General features: G+C 48.3%; 1 protein-coding gene across 2 annotated transcripts in view; it reads right to left on the bottom strand.

Annotated features, from left to right (window-relative positions):
• Positions 1–11,829, bottom strand: part of Daam (disheveled-associated activator of morphogenesis-like protein) — a 46,892-nt gene extending 35,063 nt beyond the window's left edge. Inside the window, exon 1 of one of the 2 annotated variants that reach the window (XM_076382295.1) lies at positions 11,703–11,829. The gene's annotated coding sequence lies outside the window, so the exon portion shown is untranslated. Of the gene's footprint in view, positions 1–2,282; positions 2,422–11,702 lie in introns of those variants that run through there. The other variant, XM_076382296.1, reaches the window with a different exon arrangement.
• Between the last annotated feature and the right edge of the window lie 792 nt (positions 11,830–12,621).

Genomic DNA, 12,621 nt, shown 5'->3' with positions numbered 1-12,621 from the left:
TTTGCAAAAATACTGAGTTTAATGAAATGAGTAATTAAGCTGATCTCACTGTACTCAAGCTACATTTGTTAATTTCCAGATTCTACAAAAGTCTGCCCTCGTTAGATCTACTTAGGAGACTTGCAAGATTTGTATGACCACTTTATCCACGTGAACTCTGGACCTGCTCCAATTGCCTAGTATTCCCTCGTCCATTACATCTGTTTCATTTCGATTCGACACGCAAATGCAGCTTGTACCAGCACTCTAATGCTCGTTTTCCCGCGATAACGACGTGATTTCCAGGCGAAACGCTAACCTCGAAACGGCTGCTCCACTGTGGAGATCTAATCCACGATCGATCGGAAACTGTAAAGAACCTTTCTCCAATTTCCGAGGTTATTCGAGAAATAGCACTCGTCCGCCATGGACCAGTTAATGAGAACCAGTTTTGGCGCGGGATTGGTGCCCCATCGGGGAAAAGAAGGATAAAACACGAGGCGTTAAACATCCGCTCACCTGAGCCTCGTTAGGTACGCAGGTGAGAAAGTGGTTTAGATAGGAGGACTTGTACTTTCCACGCGGATTCCCTGAATCAGGAACGCGTCCCTAATTGACGAAGCCCTGGACACCGATAGGCTCTTAATCATCGAGCACGCGTTGGTAGAAAGCGACGCCAGGACGGATTTACAATCCAAACGCGTGTAAACGTCGCTGGGAATGTCGTAAAAAAGGAAGAAGAGACGCCGAACTGTCGTGCTCGATTGCGTAAACGCTGGAGGAAGCACGTGACAGATTCATACAGCGGGTGAACTTTATTGGCATTCATAAGGGGACGTTCTGGGCGATGCTGTGCCACTCATTAATCAATAATGCCTCTAGTAGGTCACGTGAACTTAGGCTGAAGTTGCTACAATATTAACCTAGGAGGAAGTGTGTTTGACTATCTTCGAACATCCAGCCTTGTCTAATAAGTGTAACTCAGTGTAACTTCTTGGGGGAGGATTTTTTTCAAGTAGAATAGCTGTATTTTGTTTTGAAAAAGAATTCATTCGAGATAGACTCTAATAAATAAAAATCAGTGGATAATGGGGAATTTTCTGAGGAATATCTACTCCCCAAGAACCTTATTGTACCCTTCATGATTATGCGTGAATTTGGGTAACACTGAACATCAATCTCCTTGTCAATCTTCTCCAAGAAGTCAATCGCCCTGAGGTGTTTCAGGAAGCATCAATTGAATTCGATTATCCCAATTCCTAATTCAATCCCAGTACCCAGCTCATCCCAGTTTCCCATTAAAATGAAATTTACTGTCCTCTGAAGCATCTTAAGCAACGCCCGCATCGAAGACACGTTTCGTAAGAGCTGACAGGAAAACGCTTAAAGCAGGAAACGATGTCCCAGCTGTGATTTTCGTAATCATCTGTAGGGAAAGGCATTAGAGAAGAATCAGCCTCTTCCGTCATTCGATCGTTTCCTGCGTGCCGAATTCGACTCGCAGTCACTTTCGTTTTTTCCAAGCGGGATGCATCGTCGACGTTTCCCTCCTCTTACGTAAGACAAAGAGACGAGGCTTTGGGAGAAGTCGAGGATGATCCTTGGCTCGCGAGAGCCTTGCTCAGCGATATGACGTGTCTCGAGAGATATTGCGTCCGACTTGCGGTATTTTCCGCTTTGGCTGCATCGCGAAGCTCGACGACGATCGTTAGATACCGATCACTGACTCTACTTCCGCCGAGATCGAGATCCTCGCGTTCCACGCGCGGATGGAGTCGCGTGTCTTTCGCGGTTTCAGAGGACGAGGACTGCGGCTTTTGCGTTTTGTCCCGCTGGACTTCTAGATGCCATGGCTTTCTAGAATTACTAGAATATTAACCCTTTCAGTGGCAACTCTCTGAAAACAGGTATGGTGAAAATTACCAAGCCTAGATTTATCTACTTTTCCCTCTATTAAGACAAAATTCTTGGCTCACTCGATTCTGTTTCGCTTTGCTGGCATCACAGAGTTTATAACACACTCATGCATCCTGCACTAAGGGCTCAGCCTACCCTCAAAAGTGTTACCAAAGAAATTCATTGCAGCCAATGATAACAATCGTACACAGGGCACTGAAACGACGCTATTTCCTATTGGCTCATTATCCAATGCAATGATATGCACCCTTCCGGCAGAGAGCGAAACCGGGGCACAATTTTTCATATTATCCCGATGAAAAAATGATCCACATCCTCAATTGTCCCAGCTACTTATCACCCATGATATATTAGAAGATTATATTAGAAGATAGCCTGGCACTTACGCGTCAGCGAGCACGACCCCCGTCAGACGAGGCAGCGTGATCGATTTGCATGTCCTACATCGATTTCGGCTGTCCCGATCGACCACGCTCAAGCGTCGAGCATCCTCTCGAAACCCTCTCGAGCGCTACTGGCTTTCAACAGCATCCCTCTGTTTGGCTGCGACCCCTCTATCCAGAGCGAAATTGCCTGGATACACTTTGATTTTTCACGATCACCACTGACAACTCCTTTTCCTTTTGTTAGGTGCAGCGAGGGTGGGGCTCGAGTTACGCGGCACAGCTTCGGCACAGGGTTGATTCACTAATTATTCTCGCGCTATGGGAACCTCGTCACACGAAAATCGATAGAGGAGTCGTTTCGGAGCAGAATCTCGAGGAATCGCGCGCGATCGACGCCTCGCGCCTCCACGTGGTGAGGCGAAGCTCGACGCGTCTCGGGTCGGTCTCCAGCGAATTCTGCGGGGCTTTGTGTGCGCAGGGCACGCGTGTCTGCGTGAAAATGCGTGTCCTCTCGCGTGTCACGTGGCCCTTAGGCCTGGCTCACAAGGGGCAGAAGCGTCGAGCCGAGGCCATTGTTGTCGTCGCGCTCAGAGCCTCGCTGCCTGCGCGAAAGAATCGGCAGAGGGTAGTTTATGCCACGGCACCCCATGGGGGACTGGAGCCCTCGTGCCATGGACCAAACATCTGCCCGAGCCCCCACCACCATCGCTGCCCTCGCCGTATGCATTTCGACCAGCGACCCTCCTTTTTACTCTCGCCTTTTTTTCCCCCGCTGCTTGAATTTCTCGACGTCTGGCCCACGCTTCCTGCGCTACAGGTCCGCTCGAAAATGGTAAACCGAGCGCGATCAAACGCCGAGGGCAGCAATGTCAAAGCGATTAGGGCGGGACTTCGCATGCATTATGCATGAGCCTTCGTGCATCGTCTCTTCATCGATCTTGAGGCATTGTCTTCGAAGGGACAAATATTCAAGCCTGGCTTAATAAGACTTTCAAACAGTGACTTCTAAATATGTCCAAAAAATACCAAATATGTCGATTTTCATTCAACTATGTATTACTCTATCGACACAATAGTATCCTATGCTGTACAAAATTCTATACATACTCTACCGAAAGAGGGAATTCGTATGGCAACTCTGAGTAGGCATAGCCCTTGAAGGAAACACAAAGCCAGTGACGCGCAAATTGCGAGGTTTCCCAGGCGTCTCGCATCCCTTTCCCAAAGCTCGCGCAGAGCGAAAGGAAACCACTAAAGTCTATTACGGAGCGTGCACAAGCAAGTGGTCGCCACGTTAATTGTATGCAAGAAGAGGGAATGCACAGCGCGTGCATAACGAATTTGCGCGAGGAACGGCGATGACGCGCGACCTAGCTGCAAGTAGCAGCTAGGGTCAGCTCGACAATTGCTAGCAATTGACGGCAATTAGGGACAGGAGGTGTGATCGTCGTGATTTCGTCGACGATCGGGCTGATTCGAAGTTTCCCAACACTTTCTAATGAGAAACGCAAGTGAATCGAAGTTTCGCCAAATCTGACACTACTGTGGAAAAGGATTGTTATGTGTTTCAGCTAATTACTCTAGACTTGGTTATTATAATCACGATGGAGAAATGAGATTTTATAAGAGATAGCTACAACTCTACAGAGTTTGATTAAGGACCTTACAGAATAGTTGCTAGCAGTCTCCTGCCATCTGCTATTTCTGGTCTAAATGGATCTAAAGTGATGCAGGACCCAATGTGGAAGCTTGGAAAAAGACACTGATCTATCTTGACCTCTCGCGGGACCTTCACCTCGCTCGTGACCTGAGCAATCTTGAAGGCCTCTTAAGAAACTGCTATGAATGAGGAAGCCAAGAAATTGAAAGACCTTTCCTAGGAGTCTTCAGCAACTATGTCTACTCTGAATTCTAAAGCTCTAAAAGTATCATTTATCTTAAAATATCCTTGAAATCTCCTTAAGGAGTCACTGTCTGGGGCACCAGAGAGGCTGGCAATGAGCCTCCACAGATGGATAACTCCTGAGAGCAATTGTTTCTACGAGCAGACACGATGGAGGCGCGCGGATATCTTCATTGGATCGCCTCGCAAGAACATAACTTTGAAGGAGACTAAACGAAGTAAGAGGCGAGACCAGCGGTGTCCTTGATGCCTTCTCCTAACAAGGGTTGCCGGTTGGTCTGCTGAAGTGGCAGCGACCAAATGAACGTCCCATAAAAGGGAGACGAGTTGAAGCGTTCCCAGAAAGTCCACAGGCGAGATTCCAAGGGAGAAAGAAGTCCAGGGGGAGCTGGACAGATCAGACAAAGGAAACAAGATTTCCTGAGGAAAAGTTAGTAAAGACACTTTGCATTCCTTTGTTCCAATTTGCAAAGAGGATTACATTAGAGATGAGGGGGTGAAAAGGCGACTCTGATTAGGCGCAAATTCACAAATGTGACTTCCAGAAGTCGAGTGGAACTCGAGACGTCAAGACTCCCTTATTATTGATTTCCTATTCACACGTGAGTCATTGTTTCGTCTCGAGTGGTCTGCACACGTTCGTTTCGCACCTTCGGGGGTGTTTGTTGAAAAGATTAGCTGGTGTGCCTCGCGCCGTCTAGCTTCGAGTGCAAAGAAGTGCTCCTGTTCTTGTTGGAATATGACGGAGAGAAGGTTAGCTTACTTAACGAGCGACAAATCATCTTAAATCATCGTCTCCTCAGAGAAAAAGGATACCTAGACTCTGCACGCTGTTCCAGAAGAGCAAGGAACACTTCCAAGGTCCTTGCACTCTCTATTTATACTCCCAGGAGGGAAAAATTCTGGTTTATCGAGGAGCAGCTGCGACATTCCCAATTCTTCGTCCAGGGTGGCTCGAATCGGACCTTTAATATCCCACCTCCGCGTCGCCGTCGTGCCCCTTATCGTCCCCTGCCCCTGAATGATGTCATTGTCTCGCCTCCTTGAAGGCTGCGAGCTGCAGCGAGCTAAAGCACAATATTTTGGCAGACGTCGTGCTCGGGCCCTCTGACTCACTCAAAAGAAGAACACTCGAGCCATTGTGCAACGGTCCATCCTAAGGGCCTGTTCACACGGGACCTGTGGACACGATCGATAACACGCGTGACTGAGCCACGAGCCCACAGTCGACGTCACAGCTCTGTGTCTGGCTAAACATCGAGGAAATTCTTGCGCACCAACCAAATGGAGCAGAGCTCTGAAGCAAAACTCTTGGAGCAGTAGAACATGCCAAGGTTCAGAGAGCTATTTTTCAGTGCATGACTGAGGCGCGCTGATGCACAACCTAGCAGGATCGATATATCACTGAATCCAGATCAATGTCAACTGGTTAGAAAAGGTTACCCAATAGCGCCACCTCCATCTCAGGAATATTCCCTTTTCTGATGGATCGTGCTTTATGGAGCGCCCAGTATTATTGAATATTCATGTATCAATGAGGATAGAGTTTCAGGCCTCGTGACCGCGTTTGGCGACGATAAATGGAGCAGTAGACGGGCCAAGGGGGCGATGTTGTGAGAGCGGCTTAAGGGGGCACGATACGCAGCGCGCAGGGAGCTGACAGCTGTGCCCGATAGCCCACATGGCACTCTTTGCTCTTGTCGGATGCAGGCCTATCGATTTTATCGTGTAGTTTCGCTAACGAATGGACTGGCGTTGATTAGAAGGCAGCGGTTTATCGCTCGATAGTTATTGACTTCGGCTCCTTCGAGCAGGACTAGAAGCCCTATCGCGTCAGTTCGACGCGTCTTAAGCGTGGGCAGCATTTTTAGCCCAGTCGCTATTGCATCAAATTCTGAATCATTCTTATCCCTGACTATTCAGTGTTGCGAGATGCTGGGACAGAATATCTTCCACTTACTTCATGCAGTAGAAGAATGGTTTACAGCAGTATTATTATTCTACTCTACGATGTCATTGGAAGATATTTTATCCCGGTATCTGGCAACTAGTCGCGAGGAAAGCCTCCAAGCCTTGAAATTCGCGAGGCCAGGGACCTCGAGTCGCAAGAGTTACGACCTACTCTATATAACGACGATTTCATCGCAGCTCCCCCATCGCAGGTTCGCAGGAATTATTAACGATTACTCCACCGTCTTAATTAGAGCGGGGCAGTGGTCGTTTTTAACGACTGCAATTGCATCGCCTCCTGTGGCGCACCCGCGATTGCGTTCATGTGGGCGGTTGGTATCTACAGAAAGGTAGAAGCATTAAATGTTATCTGGAGGGAGCGCAATAACGAATTCAAGTCGTGGATATTAATCGAGTTGCGTAATAAATTTCTACCAGACGAAAAAGGCTTTCTCCATTTAGGGAAGAAAATATCGAAGCTTTCACTGGCCAGGTTTAATATTGCACGATGCCATTGTTCCCTTACGAGTCGCTGTAGTAATTCTCTTGCAACAAATTCGGGCGTGGGTGTCGTAATTCTATCAAGAATTAATACGAGCTTTCGTTTTCGAGCAGGGAATAGGAATAAACAGAGGTTGAGCAACACGTGTGTCAGTAATTTAGCTGGATTCGCCACTCTGGAGCAATTTGACGACAGCGCAAGCTGTGTCTATTTTCCCAAAGGAAGAGATGTATCCTTCGAAGCTGTGTTAACAATGAAGACGTCTCCAGACGACACGTGTTTCCTCTCCTCAGGCAGGCTACTTTAAATATTTGAAGCCCGTCTCTGCCTAGGGTGCTCTGTAAACCTTCCCTCTGCGACCATGTGAAGGTTCCCAATTTGTCTGCTGCTCCTCTCGTCTATATCTCCTCACCTATGAAAGTCGACAACTCCGCTTTACTGGACACCCTTAAAATTCGATAGAGCTCGGGGAAGGCTGACGTCAGAGTCATCGAAAGGGAACATCAGGGTTCACGCCCTGTGCTGTGAGTCAGAGGTGCTGGGGGCTTCCAACTCGTGGAGTCACTCAGACTTCTCAAATATCTCGAAACGTGGATTTCAGACCTCTGCTGAAGTATCTGGAAAGAATAAAAACTCGAGGTTCTAAAGTCTTAGCAAAAGGATGCTATAGTTGAAAAGTGAAATTAGGTCGAGTTGGTTAAGAACGAGAATAAATTGAAGGCAGGGCGCAGCTGCACCCAGGAGATGCGCCTCGAAAGGCTACACTGTTGTAGCACGCGTGTGTCCAATTCGATGTACAGTTAGGTATGCGTTTGATAGCATGTCCGAGTGCGCGCGATCGTAAAGACCAGTAAAAATCGTAATAAGCGCGCCGCGAACCGTGTACTTCTCCATGGGTATCGCCACCGTAATTCTCTCTTTCCCTTGGCTACCGTGCACGCTGAAAGCTGCATTAAACCAGCGGGAATACTCCCAGCATATTCGATGGGGGAAAGGCTGGGAGCTGAGAGACAGAAGATGTGATTGCATTCCTCGTCATCAGTGGGAGCCTGGAATCGACCTGGTGCTGGGCTGTCGCGTGAGAAATAGTAGACTTTTTGAAAGACATAGGTAATAGGAAAATTGGAAAGCAGACGGGGTCAAAGAGCACGACTAATCCTCGACGTTGAGCGCTAAAAAACTTCTACTTGTTGTCTTAGAAATCTGTCTTAATGATTGAGAGTACTTGTTATGCATTGACAGCGAGGATATTCAATAGTCAGAAACTTCGTAATTGCCCCTCGAATTCTCTTACAAACTCTAGATGCAATATCGTAAAGCTAGAAACCTCGTTCAACTCGGCTCACAATAGGGAAAGTAGCATTAAATTGGCAATTAATTTACTTACGACTCTAGGTGATGTTTATTGCAAACAGAAGTGTTTTGTGGTCAACTGCTGTAAGTTATATCCCCGAGAAAACGATGAGTGATCAAATTCCCAGTGCGTGGATGCAGCTCCAAGCGGATGTCTCGAGGATCGGATCGAGAGGAAGCAAGAAAGCACTTTCTCTCGGCTGATTCGCGCAATCGATGTTAATTGTTCAATAAAGGAACGCGTTTCTGGAAATCGAATGGCTGGACGGCTCATAACGCGGAAATTTCTCATGTATCGGTAACGACGTACTGGCACGTTGCGTCGATTATTTACGGCGGCGATAAGGAGGCAAGAGAGAGGCGTGGCGGGCTAAAAAATGCACGTTTACTGCGAGCTTATCTTCATTGCGAGATTAAATTAGTCTTGTCGCAATTAAGGATAAACGATGGCTGCGAATAGGGACGCGAGAATTTGCCTCTGAAATGCCCTACAATTTTCGAACTGGATTGCAATCCACAGTGCTCTCTGAAAATCCTCCCTGAGAGTCCTCTAGAGAGGATTCATCAACTGGGATGCTGTCAGTTAGCTCCTGGTCTACAGCCTGAGTCCCTTGCATTTTTATCTTTTCATTTTTTCCTGTCTCGTTGAAAAAAATTGAGGCAACTATTGTACGATGTCCTAGAAACTTGGAAGCGTATTTAAGAATAACAGCTGTCCTCTTGGTAGAGATTCAAGCTTCACCTGAATTTCCAGAAGCTGAGGATCATCCTTCAGTGTCTTTCCTCTATTCCTGTACCATTGTATCCCCCGTTCCCAATTTGGCAGCCCTTGGACGAGCGCTGGATTAGAGGGATCGCAGCGAGGACACGCGCAGCTAGGACAATGGTGTTCCAGCTCTATCTACGCGATACAATGGCGGCGAGCCTACGTGTGGAAGACGTGTAGGTAGTCACTGACATTTGAAAATGTCAACGGGCCCTCTCGCAATGCGCTGTTTATCATTTGGGTTCGCGGCGAGTCGCCTGCGTGCCTTGATATCGGCGGCGAGGGTAGAGAAGAGATTCTAAGCACGATTCGCCACTCGCGACGAGACGAGGGTATCTCGAAAGCGTAGAGCGAGCGTTCGTAGTCCCGCAGGTGCACCGATGCACTTGCCTGCTATGCAAATCAGTTCTCCCAAGTTCAGGCATCTTAATCCTTCCAGGGAGAATCCCAGGTGGCTGAAAAGCGAGCGCGACTTTCTAAATATGCGTGTACCCATTGAGCAACGAGGATGTGAAAATCCTGAGGAGAATTTAACCTTTCACAGGCAGGTCGAGTCGCTGATCACCTGGCCGCTCTTCGTTAAAGACGCCAAGGATTAATAATTATATTCGTAGTACATAGTTCACGTTCAGCTAGATTCCAGGGACGTGAAAGACACGCCAGACAGCGTAATGATCTTCACCAGCGGCAATTTAATTAGGACGCACGCACGATCCCGTGGCTAAAGTTAGCGCGGGCCTTGCTGGAACGAACACGCTCTCCTCGCCAGTTTATTAGCCAAATTGAAAGAAAGCGCTAATTGATTGTGCCTGTACGCCAAAGTACACAGTGGAGATTCCCTGTAACGCGTTAAAGAAAGCCACCCCGCAGAGGCTCCTCGTACATCATAAATGTCGCTATCAGCGAACGAAGGAACAAACACGATAGAGTTAATCGTGTAGTTCCACTTGTTAGCATCGGTAATGGAGACGTGGGCCCCTCTCGAAAGGAACAAGAGAAAGCGCCGACAGGAACTTCCTTATCTCCTCCACCTACCCATCGCAGACCCGTCAGAGTCCTCTTGGTCATTGCATCGAGTTGCATAACCCTCTTCATTAAGCACACATCGTGGACTCAAGCGGCTGCCCGTTCCTTCGAGTCTGAGGCTATCAGAAAGGCGGAAGAGTGTCTTGAATAAGAGGAAATATAACTGGGAAGTACCCCAAGTCGTCGACACTAATTTTAATGTGCTTCTGCAGAGTGATAGTATGCAGGTTGCTAATGCTGTTTCTGGAATACTAGCTGGAATTATTAAACAGTTTTGAAGATATGATCTGCTACAGGAAGAAGGTAGGAAACTTTATTTCCTCATATCTTTGAAATTATCTAATAATTATATCCAATATTTTACAATTAGCACTAGCAATCTGGATACTATCACTCTGCAAAAGCATTCTACAATTGGAGTAGCCGACTCAGGTACTTCCCCTTGTCAGAATCCAACGAAAAGTGACTGAGTGACTATTACTCTTACAGGTACTCTGTCATCAGTTTTTGCCTTTTGTCCACCACTGTGTGGGAAAGAAGATGAGGAACCTATGTATGTCAATGACCATGGAACGACCCGCCACTGATGACAGGGAGACGTAATAAACGATTATACCGCTTGTCAGCGAGATTTATCGACGAGTTATCGCCTTATAAAACTCGTTAACTGAGCAGGGGCAAAAACTAAATTTGCTCTTGAAGAAGTACGAGAGCGAGCCTCTTTAGGAGACGTTTATGAATCGGGAAGAATAATTAACTGTCCGAGGAGAGGGGGGAGGAGTTATGGGAGCATGTACACGTGCGTCTGAGGTTCGATATCGCCGCGAATATAAATCGAAACGGTGCTTCGGGTTCAAGTAAGCCGGAGAAAGTCGTAAATTTAGAACTCCGAGGATCGGTCAGAGTAGGGCGATTTAAACTGACTCTCGGCGAACCCAGCGATCATAGACATTACATTAATCAGTCCCCGCGAGAGGACGTATAATCTCGATAAGAGGGATCGATACCCTCGAATCGAACAGCGGTTTCGTTTGAAGCTTCGTTACGTCCCATTCGCTCGAATAAAAACTCGATCAGCCTCCAATTAACCTTCCGCTGTTTTTGATGAAAATCTGATCATCTAGCCAGGCACTAGACGCTACAGGGGGATTTACGATTAGCCGCTTCATTGGTGCGTCTGCATTCGAACGCGCTCGTTTAGCGAGAGAACCAGGTGGAGACGGAACACCTGACCCTGATCCTGAAGCTTCGCGAGCCTGATTGACGCGGTTCTCTCAATAGAGAAAGCGTCAATCTTCGTTACGTAATTCCAGTTATTCGATATTGGCTAAGTGGAGTCATCTTCTTCCCAGTAATCGCGATGCTTTCTAGCAGACGCTTGACCTCCGAGTTCCACGTACCCACTGATCATTCCAATCGTAGTCCTGGACCTCAGCCTTTAATGTCCCTGATTTACGCGGAGCAATAAGTTGGAACGACTCGCGCATCTCCTACGTGCCTCGTGCCACTCTGATCGAGTGGCGTATTTATTACAGGCAGAACGTCGGGATTTATTACTGGCTTAATTGAGAGGTTGAACCTTGGAGTACGCAGCGTGCACCTCCTTTCTGACACGTGCAATTTCTTTCAGAGCACGTTCGAGGACAGTACTCGAAGTGCATTGACACTGTGTCGATTGGTTGAACCTCTGAGGGCCCCTGGGCCTTTCTCATTCACGCAGAGCTAAGCTAGTCGAGGGTGCAGCCAACTAAAAAACTACTGCACTCGGTCAGAGAGCTATCAGGCAATGGAACATGACCTGGAAAACAAGCATTCTCAACATGGAGGGCAGAGATCACCCCAGAATCCCTCGTCCACAGAATGGATACTCGAGTCTCTCTTGCAGCAATGCCAAAAGCGCTTAGAATATCAGAGCCTTACCGAGTCTCCCGCACTCCGCGATCCCGAAACGTTAGGAGCCGCTGGTCGTGTCGAGCGATCAATAGAAGGCCAGAAGGCACATGTCCCAGCAGCTTCTCACGCGGCGGAGCTCTCGAACTTGGCGGGCATGTCGTCCATCAAACGCCAGGGACCTCAGCGTTCACGAGGACAGGCTCAGCCCCAGAATCCTCTGCCTCGACCACCCATTGGCGATCCTCGGACCCCCTTGGACCCTTTGGGTCCTCTTGGACTTGGACTCCACTGACAGCAGCAGAGGACACGGTGCACAAGTCTTGAAGGTACTCCGAGCTTTCAGAGGGTTCACCAGTTCACTGCTCGGGGTCAATAGTTTCTACGAGACCGACGCGGCTGGCGTTGGCGCCGATTGGCATCCCGAGGAGCCGGCACTCGTGCCGTCGTCGTCGCTAGCGAGAACCGCTAGGACGGCGTCGAAATGACGTCGGGTGCGATGGGGCGGCGAGGAACAGCGCGGAAGCCGAGAAAAGTCGGGACACTGGCCTGCCATCGGGTAGACCGACGACCCGGTGCGGCTGTGCCAACGCAGCGACGCACTGCGCCGACGTCGCGACGACGACGACGTCGTCGCCTAGGCGACCGCGACCTCTCGCCTCCTCCACTCCTCTGGGAGGGTGGATCGATCAATCGAAGCGACGCCGCGGCGCGAGATATCGAGATGTCGAGGGAGGGAGCTGGGGCACTCGACTCTGCCTTGCCTACTGAGGGAATTTAGTTTCACCCATGTATCTGTGCTTGTAAGGTAAAATGATCTATATCACATTTTCGGAAAATTCGAGGTAATTCACATCTAGAATATAGAATCTGTATTTATGGAAGGGAAAAGGGCATTAGAAGAATTTTTTCAGTTAGAAGGAAGGGCTTAAGAAGAGAGGAGCTCATG

The sequence above is a fragment of the Calliopsis andreniformis genome, chromosome 7 (genome assembly GCF_051401765.1).
Source record: "Calliopsis andreniformis isolate RMS-2024a chromosome 7, iyCalAndr_principal, whole genome shotgun sequence".
NCBI classification, from domain to species: Eukaryota; Metazoa; Arthropoda; class Insecta; order Hymenoptera; family Andrenidae; genus Calliopsis; species Calliopsis andreniformis.
Note: the sequence above shows the minus strand (reverse complement) of the source record. Positions and strands in the feature narration are given on the sequence as shown.